Source organism: Prinia subflava, chromosome 7, assembly GCF_021018805.1.
Source record: "Prinia subflava isolate CZ2003 ecotype Zambia chromosome 7, Cam_Psub_1.2, whole genome shotgun sequence".
NCBI lineage: Eukaryota > Metazoa > Chordata > Aves > Passeriformes > Cisticolidae > Prinia > Prinia subflava.
In genome coordinates this window covers 18,018,981-18,032,802 of record NC_086253.1, presented here as the reverse complement: position 1 = coordinate 18,032,802, position 13,822 = coordinate 18,018,981, and the positions used below count along the sequence as shown (strand labels likewise).

General features: G+C 39.8%; 1 long non-coding RNA gene across 3 annotated transcripts in view; it reads left to right on the top strand.

The window, feature by feature from the left end:
- The window catches only part of LOC134552780 (uncharacterized), a 41,315-nt gene that overhangs the window by 22,200 nt on the left and 5,293 nt on the right, over positions 1–13,822 (top strand). The window contains exons 2-3 of one of the 3 annotated variants that reach the window (XR_010080942.1): positions 1,866–2,925; positions 10,025–10,102. This is a non-coding gene — a long non-coding RNA (uncharacterized LOC134552780). Of the gene's footprint in view, positions 1–1,865; positions 2,926–10,024; positions 10,103–13,822 lie in introns of those variants that run through there. The other 2 variants (XR_010080943.1, XR_010080944.1) reach the window with 2 other exon arrangements.

The following is a 13,822-nucleotide window of genomic DNA, read 5'->3' as shown; positions in this document are numbered from 1 at the left end:
ACACATGAGGAACCACCACAGCACACATTTCAGGTATTTCTTCAGTGTCCCTTATTCTCTTAGCTGTTCATGGGGTTGATCACCAACAGTCTTCATGTCTCTGAATTTATTTAAAATATATAATAGAGCAGTATAATAACAATAATATACATACAGAATAATATGAAAGAGTTCCAAAAAAAAAAAAAAGCAATTAAAATAAAAAGAAAAGCTAGCCTTGTAAGAGAAGAGCCAGGAGTGGGATTGCAGGCTGTGAGAGACAATTCTCCAGACCTCTGTTGCATGGGCAGCAGGGCTCTAGAGTTACTTGGCAACTGTGCAATTTCCAGAGCAACAGAGGATGCCCATAATTAGCTGACAGGAGGCTTAACCTCTGAAGCATTGATGGTGTTAAATACTGTAACTTGGGCTCCATACACTTGCATTTCAGCACAAAACTCCTGCAGAACCACGTCTCTTGTTTTTTATGGCTCTATGCTCTGCTATTCACTTGTTAAGATTTTCACCAAACACAGGTAGTAAGTTTTCACCATCATTTATAATACTCATGCTTGGACGGCTTTCCTGAGAGCAACTTGTTTTGCTTTTGTGTTTTCTCCTCTGTGCTAATAACCTCATAGCCAACAAAACAGATGGAGCTGAAATACAGCTCCAGGAGAAGAGTGATGTTAATAGACTCCCCCATTTCACACAATGGGAAAAGAACATGAAAAAGAAGTGCTAGAATGTAATTTTTCACATCAGCTCTACTTCTGCTTTGCAGTATCTGCAATGACTAAATGCCTCCAGTGAGATGACACTGAACTACAGATAAAGACAAAATCTGAGAAGCCTCGGGTTTTTCTGGCCTCTGAAAACGTCAGATTCTGCATACTAAGCCATGAACATCTAACCCTGCTTCATTCCTGAGGAGACAGCTTTATGATCTCATTAAAAGAATTGTTTTGTTTGGAAACCTTGTTAGCCTTCCAGATAGAGTCAGCTTAGCTGAAAACCTATCAAAGTTTTATTTGATTGCAAAAAAGATAGACCAAATAAAAAGGCTAAGCAAACACCAGCCAAATTAGAAGACTTACACACTCAGGGTTCCCAGATTCTCCCTTTGTTTTCTTTGGCTTTAAAGCCATGATTATTCATTACTATTTTTAGCACCAGCCACATGGTTCTCTGAATATTAAAGAAACAAGCAGCATCACATTCCAACAAGGAAAGGAAAGTCATACAATACAACAGCTCAGCACAGTTCCTAGTATGGAAAGAGTGAGTCCAAGTAAATGAATAATACCCCCTATGAAGTCTGTAGGTACTGTGCCTTGACCAGACTTGTTCAGGTACAAGCTGGTGTAAAATTGGCCCCAGCTCTCTTGATTCCTGGGCCATTGATCAAAAGGCATAGTTTTCGGTCAGCAACCCTTGCTCCCCACCCACTGATTTCTCAGGGAAGAGCTGGAGCTTCCTCCTTCACAAAAAGAAAGTATCAAGAGAGGCAGCTCTGGACAAAACAGCTTTTGCAAAAAAACGACGCTGAGAACTACAACAAACAAACAGCAGGTTTTAAATCTCTATAATACCCAGCACTGCAGGTCTTTGCAATTCTGGCCAATTAAGCACTGCGTGCTCGGGATGTCTAAAGTATAGGTCTTACTTTGGAAAACTGAGAAAGCTGAGGAAGTACAAACCAGGGAGCACAGGTTTGCATAGCAGACATTGCTGGAAAGAGGGGCAAGTGAAAGGCTGCAGTTGCATTTCCTCACTCCTAGTAAATAGCCCATTTCTCACTAGAGTAGGAGTTAAATCAGCTGGCCTACAGAAAAGGTATCTCAACATAAATATTAGATTATAATAAATGTATTTTCCATTTGCAGACCTGAGCCTGCTCCAGAAAGACAAGATGAAACAGTCCCTTAAAAACTCAGGAAAGGAGGACCAGCAAAACACTTGGGTGATTTGTCCCTGGTGGAGAAAGAAGCAATGACACCGGCACTGGTTTATTAACAAGTTAGAGACTGCCATCCACTCTGCTTTCTCCTCCAAACCTGGACTGCATCTGCCATACCTTGTTGCTTAATTGTGATGACAATTCTAGTTGTTTCAGTGCCTGAGAACATGCACTATAACCCTGAAATACATTCAAGAAAGCGTAAAGCTCCATAAAAGAAGCAATTGAGGAAAAATTTAGTATAGATGTAAGAGAAAATTATTATTATCTCTTCTGATTTGTGCAGCTGCGGTTTCTGAATTCGACCAAATAACTTCTTATCAAACCCATAATTTTAGATTAAGTTGAAGCATCTAGTATATGGAAAATACTTAATCTTGGACAAAGAGACCAGAAGATGAAAAAGCCACTAAATGCTTGAATTGATTGTTTCCAGATAAATGAGCATCAGTTCAAAACATGAATGACATACAAAGCTTCTCTGTCCATCATCAACAGCTTCAATATTTTTCCTCATACAATGAAATTACCTATCTGGTACTAATCAAATTCTGTTTTGAGCATAATTATAACTGTGTCTGCCAGCCTGCCAAACTCAAAAAAAAATTGGGAAAAATGGAATTTAAGGGCAGAGTAAGTAATTTTGCCAAGATAATTTTGTATTTCAGAACTGTGAAATGCTGTGGTCAAATCCATGTACAAATCCATTTTTCATTTTCTGTATTCATTCTACTATGCTTATAATTAGAAGATAAATTCTAATGGCTTTTAAATTGTAAATTGACATTCACAGATAAGAAATACAAATTATGCTATAATGTGGAAGAAAAACCACTGCAAAAATTAAAGAATAATTTCCATGTCTATTTGTTTTGTCCTACAGTTTCTCCTCCATTATTTACCTTACACACTCCTACTACCAGACCTTTCCCATGTCAAGTACATGTGTTTACACTGAAGAGTATGACAGCAGTGGCTGACAATAGGTATGTGTACTAACACCCCTTTCCCCTAGCTGGTAAAGTTTTAATTCATCTGCACCATGTATTTGCATTTGAAACTGCATCACCTGTGACCATCTGATATCACCTATGCTGGCTGATAGTCAAAGATTTACTTCCCCACAGGCCAACAACTGGATCACACAAACCTTGTTCACACTCAGCTCTGCTCACCACACCTCGGTTATAACATCACCAGAGAGGCACTGACAGACTACATATTCCCCAGAAAAGAGCAAATCGATGGTGCTGCCATAGAAATAATGCAATCCCTTTGCCTGACCATGAATTTCTGTAAAACAGCAGATGACAACCAAGCACTGGGGTTTGTTTTTACTGTATTTGCTTTTTTAACCTTTGTTCTTTCCAGAAAGTGTTTACACACATAAATCAAAAGGGTGCTCAGCTAATAAGAGTCAGGTTACGCAGAGGTGCCCCAGAGGAGACAAAAGGGGTGAAAGGTGCCCCTGGCCCCACGCAGGACAGTGGTGGGGCTGGAGCCCAGGGTGCTGCAGCTCTGCACCCACCAGCACAGCCCACAGCAGGCACCCTGCCTGCCCCAACACCCTCTGCCAAGCACCCTGCACCTCCAGAAGCTGCAGCAGGAGACCAAAAAGCCCCACCACATGCAGCAGAGCAGCCATCCACGTTAACCCCTGTGATGGGTGAGCAGAGAAAGGATTTGCAAGGGGTGGTCCCTCACCAGCAGGTTTGTGAAAGGCTGGCTACTCCAGAAACAGGATTTCTCAAACTTGTTTCTGTTATGTCTACACTTACTAAACAAAAGGGATTGAGCCACACCCTACCCCATGCTAGGTGACATTCAGATGTAATGCAACATCTAATTTCATGAAACCTGTCTTGCCAAAGTTTGTAATGACCTCAGCCGAGGTGCTGCATTCCCACCTTCCTTTGACACAGGTCTTCTGCTGAGTTATGCTGCCTTCCTTCACTGACAATCTTCTGCTTTTTCTTTAACTCTCCTAAAAGGCTCTTGCCTTTCCAAGTCCTCTGCAACTCTCCTCTGCTTTCTATTAGCATCCTACAGATCTTTGACCTTGATTTCTTTCTCTGCACCTTCAAAAATGCCTCCCAGAATCCCAAGTGCAAACAAATTATAGCTAAAATGTTCACAGCACTGAAGTGTTAGAGGTAAAGACAGTCTTATCTTATTTTTTTTGAAGTTAGACTCATTCACAAAATAAAGATAGCATCTTGTATTAGAGAGCTTCTCCCATGTTTTGATGATTGGTTTTGTATATGACTTCCCTAAAATTTTTTATACAGTATAAAAAATTAACCAAGCCAGAGCTACTGCTGAGCTGAATTAATTTGTGTCCTTAAAATATGCACTTCAATTTCCCAGAAGGAAAGAATATCTGAACTTGGGAGGGACCTGTAAGGATCATTGAGTCCAATTTCAAAAACCTGGGGAACAAAACACGACCTAGTAGCATATTGTTTAAGAAATCAAATAGTATATAACAAAGACTTACAAGTAAACAAGAAGCAGCATAATTTTTACACATGCAGGCTTAACATGGCTGTACTTTGGCTTATGAAGCTTTTTACATTTTCATGTCATTCCTTGAGAAGCACATCTGCAGGTTACCTACAGAGACAGCTGTCAAGTGCCCTGCTCTGGGCATTACGAGCATGGAAATAAGAAGCTACACCTATTGTGAGACAACTCTTGGCCTTCCTGAAACAAGTGTCAAAATCTCTACTGACAACTTCAGCTGGCCTTTTGTCATCATGTTTAAACTGAGCCTATTTTTGAAGCTTGACAGCTTTTGTACAGCCTGCACTAGATGGGAGCAGTTCTGTGCTTACGGTAACCACAAGTGCTTCCAAAAATAGCAGAACAACATAACAGCTCTTAAAAACACCAACAATTAAAAGAAATAATTGATTTTGCACATCAAATAATCTGAGGTGGCTTTATCTCAGCACAGCTTAGACTTTGTGCTCCATCATTGCAAAGCCTGCATCAGCCCAAGGGGGCAGGAGTGACAGCAGGTGGGAGCAGCACTGGAGACAGGAATGGAGAAGGCTGGTCTGCTGAATTTGTGATGGTCTCAGTGACTCTGCCCAGCACCAGGAGAGCCATTCCACCTGAACAAACGTCTGTAGACACAACTGACTGGGAGAAGAAACAGATTTAGAGTCTGGCATGAAATGGATTGTCTGAGAGTGAGGAGTCGCAGTCATAGCTGGTCACCAGGGAAGGTTAGGGTTTAGAAACTGATGAATTGTCTAGAACAACAAAGGAGGGAGACAAACCCGAAAAGGAGTGCTGGCAAGGTTGGTGAAGAGTGAGAGACAGACAGAAAACAGGAAGGGTAGACTTGGGTAAGAAATTACAACTGAGAGGGAGAGAAAGATTAGGGGAAAAGGCATTTTATTTCACAGCTGCTATCCAGACTGCAATAGGAACCAAACAAACAAAATGATAACAAGATCTTGGGGCTCTGATGGGAGACAGAACAAGGACACCTGTAAAGGCCTAGAAAGGAGAGTGGTATCTGAGAATAGGGAGAGATTTACAGGTAGGAATCTCAAAGAGCTTGGGTAGTGATTTCCTTAGTGAGCTCAGGGTGACGTCTGTGCTTGGCTGAAGAAGACTGGTAGAAGACTCCTAAAGAGAGCAGAGGAGATGGCAAATCAATCAGGGTGCACAAGGGACAGGGCTAGGTCCAGCTCAGATTGTAGAGCTGGAGAGAGAACATGAGCACAGCTTGGGGAGAGGGAGGAAATAAAGGAATAATTGAGTCTGTGTCACCAAGTACACAGCTTTCTTCATCCCCTGGGATACAATCCAGCACTCAGGACCTTTTTCAGTCTTTCCCCATGTCCAAACTACAGTGCTACTTTCTATTTCAAACACTTGCTTTGAAGGGGAGTGCCTGCAGGAATGAGAGTTAACATGGTGTTATTAACCACCTCCTAGCCCAGATGCAGCTACAGTCTTACAAGGAAGACTTTTGTACATCTCTTTCTGATCTTTGAGTTCAAGCAGTGGGGTTTAACCTATGTATAATGCTGTTTATTATACTAACACTCATTACAGGAAACAAGAACACCAAGCTTGAGAAACTGTAAACAAAGACCATCAATATTATCTAATGATTCATCTAACCTGGTTTAGGAAGCTGTAGAACTCATTAAGTGTATTTCAGCAGTTGGTTGGCCATGAGATTTAATTCCAGACAGTTGAATTCTGCCAGGAAACTTTTTCACATTATTTCAAGCTTAGAAAAATATTAAATTACAGAAAAGTATAATTAATCAAATCTGATTGCTAATTTCATTAGTGCAGTAACAAATACTGTTATCAGAGTAGGAAAGCACTTCTAAATCACTGTTTTTTAACAAAGATGAAGTTGAGCTCAGAAGAGGTCATCTGAGACTGGACAATTAGACATTAGCTTGATGAATTTGTTGATTGTCTTCCTCGTCTGGCCATTACGCTACCAGCATCTAGCTACAGGGTAAGAACACACAGCCTGCAGGGGGAACAGGACAGGGGATCACTGTGTGATAACGTGTTCTCAATCAGTGTGCGCTAGAAATAACACTGACTCTGCTGAATACAGCAATCGACTTCCTGAATTCAACAATCAACTCCTTCAGCAACTGTAGACCTGCATTCTAACCAATCCTATTTGTGCTTGAGAGGGTAGGCATTACATAGAATTGTTTCATTTGCAGAAAACAACCTCAACATTTCATTTGCAGTTATGATAGGCAGGAGCTTGCCATCACTCCTCCTACACACTTGGAGCTCCTTCTCTAGTACCAGAGCTGCTGCTATCACATCAGGGGTATGAAGACCACCGTGAAGGACTGGGCCAGGCACAGGACTCCAGACTAAGTTTTTTGCCTGGGCTGTCTGTTTGACTGTTGCTAAAATAGCCTATTACAGAATATAGGGAACTAAGGCCATGACTTTGTGTTTTGGGTCTGCTCTATATTTAACAGCACTTCTTTTCAAGATGCACTTGCACCTGTGCATAGGTTGCAATCCAAAATCAGACTTAGAGAATACTGCCAGATCCAATCATAAATTCAACACTGGATCAACAGTGGTTAGCAGCTCTGGAAAATACCCTCCTGGAATAAATTATTCATAAAGATTGTGCTGTTTGGGGCTCCACATACAAAAGGTACACAGATTACTTTTATCAGTCACAGGAGGGACTGATAGTTTATGCTCACTGAAAAAGCTGTACAAAACAGGTGGAAGGGATGCAAGTGCCTCACCAACTGGCCTGCCAAAGATTTTGGTTTTACCTCTATAAAATGAACTGAGTTTGGACAGGTAACATTATTTTCATGCACATGCTGTGTTTCTGTTCACGCTCCTACCTTTTACTTCATGTCTGTACTTCTGGGGTGTTGTAGAGCTCAAGAACTCAAGTATTAGCTGGTACATATTCTGAGGAAGCATCAGGAACTGAGAACACATTATGCATCTTATGCTCTTCAGCCACCTTTGGAGAATGGTTGTTCCTCCACCTCTTCCTCTGGGACCACTTAAAGAAGATGAATCAACTCACAGCTTGACACACCTAATTATTACACACTGCTAATATTCAAGGATGCTGCCAGATAAAGAAGAGGGAGTAGCCTTCATTCAAACATGCTTTCCTGATCTCAAATCAAAGGCCTTCCTTTAATTAGTCACCTAATTAATTTAGGTTCAAATGAGGCTTCAGAGGAAAAAGGAAATCCAGATGAGGCATCATAAATGTGCAATTAGAAGTTCACTCATCTTATAATTATTAAATATTTTCAAAGCAAGCCTTATAACAAGGCTGAATTCCCCTATTGTTTCTACCAGGAAAGGAAGAAAAAGCTTCACTAATCATCTTATTTTGATATGAATTTATATAGAATTTGACTAAATTAACAAATACAGTAACCTAAAAAGTTTAGAAAGCAAGATTTTGAAATAATTTAAAACACCTAAAGTTATTAGAATGATAGGTAATCAAATTCTTTGCTTTGAAACAGTTCTAGCAATCATCCTGTATTTCCTGGATCTCTGATTTTTAAATGACTGCTCATATTTTTAATTTAGAACTTCTAAGAGAGGGAGTCATTAATCCACCCCAAACATCATATTTCAGCAGAGGTTTGTACTGGATGGGTTTCAGTATCAAGTTCAATAATTCAGCTGTATTCTGGTACCAAGTGATGAGTTTTTAACCAATATTTAGCTTCTTATGCAAGCTTCTCCTTTGCTTTGGTCCAAACTCTCTTTCAGCACACGCTGCCCACTAATCTTGGCAGAAAGGATGGCAGAATGAATGCAGCATTATTTTTCCCAATCTTTTTTGGAGGCAGAAAAGAGATGCAGCTGAAGGGTGCTTTATTCTTCCAGCTACAGCAACAGGAGGTGGAGTGAGCTGCAGCATAGTGGGATTTCTGCAACAGGAAAACTGGTTTGTCTCTCCTTCTCTGCATCCATCTAGTGCTTATCTCTGAGGCAGCACTGTTTACACAGAATATAGAAATACAACAAAGACTAAAGAAAAAAAGAGTGGCCTTCATGCCATGGCTTAGAAGGTAAATCCCTGTGCAAGTGAAAGAAAGGAAAGGAGTATGGTCTGTGCTCCCATCTCTGTTCTCATTTCTGGACCCCCACAGTCCACCACCATCTGGGCTAGCACACAGCACGCTACTTCAAGTTCTTTCAGGCTTCTTCTGAAAAGCACCTTGAGACAGCACCCAAACGACTGAATCAGACACAAATTTAGGGAACCCCATGCTAATGAAATACTCACAACTGTTCTGCTATTTCACCTGACTCCTTACAGCATCCTCCCCTCTTGATCCAGGTAATTCAGACAAGGCCCACTTTCAGATAAAGTTATTATTTTGTGGAATAGCAGGTTATAATATTCTTGGGTCATTATCCAGGAGCAGGTCACTAACCTTTTCAAAGCAAAATGGGTTTACAAAGAGAAGCAATATTTTGGAGCTTTTCAACCAATGTGTTGCTGCAACAAAATTTTGAAGACTGAAGAAGCACCTCTGCCTCTTAACACAGCTCTGGGGATTTTTCCAGCTAAATCTGTTGATCTGATAAAATATAATGATCTCTTTCTATAAATACTGCCTTTCAGAACACCATCAATATATCAAAACTACCACTACAACAAATGAACAGGTTTGATACTAAGAAATCATCTTAGGTTCAACTCTGTTGTGCCACGACATTTCAGACTGTACAAAGAAAGACAGTACAAATTTTACCAGGCCTAATTAAGTTCTTAGTGAGCAAAGTACATTTCCCCAAAGCACTTTGAGGATGAACTCCAGATGGTCAAAGCATGGGGCAGATTGCTGACACTGGCTGACCTGCACAGCCCTGTATCAGAAGGATCCCTGACACAGGGATCAGGATGAGAGAAAGCGGAACGAGGCCTCCGGCAGGTCATTAAGCAGAAGGCATTGGCATCTGAAGTGTGCACCTGATATAAAGAAAAACATTGCTTGAAGGTTCCAGGAATAAGTGTTTACTTAAGACAAACAGGAATTCAATAGCAGCTTTTACAGCTAGAGAACAATGAATCCCATTAATATTTTCCACTCATTTAATTTAAAAACAAAACCACTTAATCTGTGTTCTCATTTTCCTCATTTGCTCTCTGTTCTCACTATTGCAAACAGTTTAAATAGGTGGAATATGCTGAGAAACTGACTTTTAAGTAATTACTACAAAGAGATTGCTTCATAGGAGTAGGATATACACAAACTGAAGGCAGGTTGAACAGGCATAACTTAAAAAAACAAAGGAGGAAAAAAAGGAAAAGACATTCTGTGTAGTTAAAATGTATAAGCAATAAGACTATTGGGTAAAGCTGCCTTCTTGAGGTCCATATTCACTTGAGTCACATGCTCCACCAGCTCCTAGTCTCCCCAGAAAGTACAGGAAACCCACAGAGAGTTTCTGAAATCAGACTTCACAAGATAATTCCTCTTTCCCCCACAAAAAAAATAGAAAATGGATCTCTAGCTTCTTCTTAAACAATTTCAGTTACTCAAAGAGAAAAATGTTTCTCTCTTTCTTCTCCAGTTGGGCTCTAACACTCTTAACCATCCCAGATAGAACCACTCCTAGCTGGGTCTAATGACTGGAGGACCAGGCAAGAAGGTAAGGGAATATTCCTGTAGTGCCACATCCCAAATATGGAAATGGGAGAACATAGGTTTAATCAGAAATTTAAAGTCATACATGTTGTTTTCATCTGAAACAGAAAAGACATAAAGGAAAGAAAAAACCAGCATTGAAAACCTTCTGTGGTTTCTGTCCCCTGGCACAGAGTTTAAGTTTGGCTTTGAGAAAGTAATGAACAGGCCAAGCAGCAGGACCTTTAAAATACAAACAGTGGTTTACGTGCTAAAATGTGCAAATTAACCAGCAGTCAGGAAGTAGTCACCAAACTTCTGAGACTTTCTGCCCACACACCCCCTCCTCTTCCCCTTGAGGTACCTGGCCCATCTCTGCTTGTTTCCCAGGTGTGAGGTAGCTGCAGTGGGGCTGTCGGGTATCCAGGAACCCCTGACAAGTGGCCGCACTGCACATACAGGCCAAGCTGTGCACAGTCACTGCAAGCAGGCTGAGGGCCAGCAAATGTCTTATCCAGAGGCAGTAAACACAAAAATCAAGCCTCTCACCAACCAGTTGTGAGGATGCATCAGGTCCATATTTCAGATGTGCTCATAAACAACAGCAGCCTACACCCAGATGCTTCAGTCCCATTCCCAGAAAGCTTTTCCTGACTGAAGCCCAGATTTTCAGAGGTACCTCCCTGGCACGCAGAACCCCTCACAGTCACATGAACCATCCAGTTAGTCCCGGATGCTTTTTTTCTCCACATATTCTTACTGTGCTCATCATAATTCTATTAAAAAAAGAAGGTTCAGGCTGTTCTTTCACCAAAAACAATTCTACTCGATAGAAAGATATGACAACATGACTGCTAAATGTGAGCTGAGGCAGGGTGTGGATTTACAGCACACACCCAGCATTTCACAGGAGCTGCCCTTGAGCTTGCCCTCCTCACACAGTGCTGTGGTACTCTCGCTGCTCCAGTGCTGCCAGTCCTGTGGGAAAGCACTCAGCATCTCATTTTTGTAAATCCATAACTTACACCATTATGCTTTATCTTGTTGGTGGGTCCATGCCTGTATCCATCCATCCAGACTTACAGGAACTTAGGCCTCTAGCTGAGCTGCTAAACATTTAATGGATTGACACAAAATTATGTCAAGTCACTGCTTATATATCACAAGGATGACTGTCTAGATTTTCTTTTTAATTAAGTGATACAGTACAGGACTTCTAAAGCACAGCCCCATGTGCCTATGTGAAACTTATGAGCTAAAGTAATAACAGATGGCCTTATTAGTATCTAGAAACAGTATTGGGCAGGTATTGGAAGTAACCAACCAGGTGTGCTTTGTTTAATTGACTTCTTTTAAGACAGATAAAGAACTTCAGGGAGATTTTTTTTTAAAAGGCATTACATACTTGGCACTGCATTAGTATTATCAGCATTTGCATACAACAGTTTGAAAATAAACCCTTCATTATGTCCAGATGTGATTTACAAGATACAGCCCTTCAAACAGAAACTCTGTGCTAATTTTAAGACAAACCATCTCTTATGACCATATCTGATTTACAGTTAGTTTTGTTCAAATAAAAATGTATGACGCAGATTTCCATTTGCATTCTGCCAGGTACTTCTATTTTTAGATGCAGGTCAGCTTTATACTCCTTTAATGTGCCTACAACTCCAATACAGTAAATGGAGCAACTTAGCAAGTTTATCTAACATTCTGTTAGATAAAAAAAAATCTGCAGAATTGCTGACACAATTGTATCAACATTGATAAGAACAGCAAGGTGTTTAGACCTCCTACTTGATAGAAGTCTGCTGAAGGAAATTACTAGGATTTTTTTCCTTTTCTTTCCTTTTTTTTCAATTGTAATTTTTTTAATGTGGGAAAAAAATAGAAAACAGAAGTAGCTCTCTGGCTACACTCCATACTGGAACCACATTGCTCTGACACAAAATGTCCTCTTGAACTTTTCGAGCTGAGGCTGCTCCAGAAGTCTTCAGTGGCTCACACTGCCAAGGCACAAAATCTCATCTCATCAACTTTGCCCAACACAGTCTCCACCTATCTCTCCCATTTCCTTTCACACTCACCTCCCAGTCTCCATGCTCTGCCCAAATCACTGATGACTGGCCCTTTTGGATTTTTTTATCCACTCCCAAATGTGAATTTTCTCACATCCCACCCACACTAATAGAAACAACCTCTTAACCAAATATTTCCCTTCATCAAGGGCACTCAGAACACTTCTGTTCTGAAAAACAGTCCACTGCTAAAAATTATGGGAATATGTAGAAAACAGAAGTGATAGGTACCTTATTTTGTTTGTGTCTGATCCCTTGTCTGGCACATGTTTGGTCACATACAGACAATACAGATAAATAATTTGTTAGCTAAAGGAAAAGCAAAAATTATTTCAACACATTCTTTTTCCCCAAGTGACAAAACTGGGGTTTGTTTTTCAACAGAAGTGAAAACTCAGTACATATTTGATACATTCATGTTCCTTTTCTCTTTCCTATCAAAATATCAAGTCAAACAGAAATTCCTCAATTGGAAAACCTGTTTTTTCTATTTATCTTGCCTTTGTGATGGTCTGTAGTTTATATTTTGTGAAAAAATTACAACTTCAAAAACATAGATACATAATAAGAGGAATGTGCATTTATTACTCCTCTTAAAACTGAAAACTTATAGTCCAAAGTGTGGAAACATAGACAAAAAGGACTTAATTTACTAATTCCAGTCTCCGTAAGGCCTCTGCAGCACAAGTGATGATGGTGCAACTCAAATGTGTGTTTCGGGAATCTGTAACATTCCTTGCTGCAAGCTTCTGGGAAAGAATCAACTTCTTCTGGTAAAAAGTTCTTCTTCTATTAGCTAAATGATTCTGAGTTATTTGAAACTATAAATATTTGTCCAAATGTTTACATGACTGAGAAATATTAGGCAAATTCCATCCAAACAATGAAGCAACTTCCAGCAATGTGTAACAAAAATAGTGCCTCCCTTACATTTTTACTTCAGTAAATGTCTAAAAGTGATCCCATAATCAGGAATCACAAGGAGAAATGAAAGACACTGGGAGGATAGCAACATTTGGAACAAAAACTCTTTTACCATAATATAGATAACTTATGTGTAGGAAGATAGACCGTACTCAGTTTCGTTTCTCAGGGATGTTCTCACTTATCTATTCTTCTCAAAGCTTCCAAATTATTTCTTGCTTTAGAAAAACAAAACTATTTTTAGAGAATTTCTGAACTCTGGATAAATATTTTTAAATAACGCTCGGAAAGCCTAGAATGAAAATGCCTTTTTGTCCCCCACTTATTCTAACTGGCTCTATCAAATATTTCCCATTTTACTGAAAACACTTCTGTAAACTGCGAAAACAAGATCCTGGAAATGATTATACCTAAAGTAAGCCACAATTCTGATCTAATAGGATGTTCTTTGAAAACAAAAATGCAGTCTTGACCAGCTCTTTCAAAATCATCTATTGTAGAACTGCAAGGATTTAAAATTAAACATCAGATTAAGAACTTTTTCAATGATGCAATTATATAAGCATGTCCTTACTATTACATGGGTTAAAACTGGAGAACATGAATATGTAGTATGCAGAAAAAACCAGAACTGAGTTTTGCCTCCAACCAAAAGTTAACTAAGGATTAAGAATTAATCTAAAGATTAACTAAGATTAAGAAAATATTGTATAGTTATTTTTGCCATATAATATTTTCTC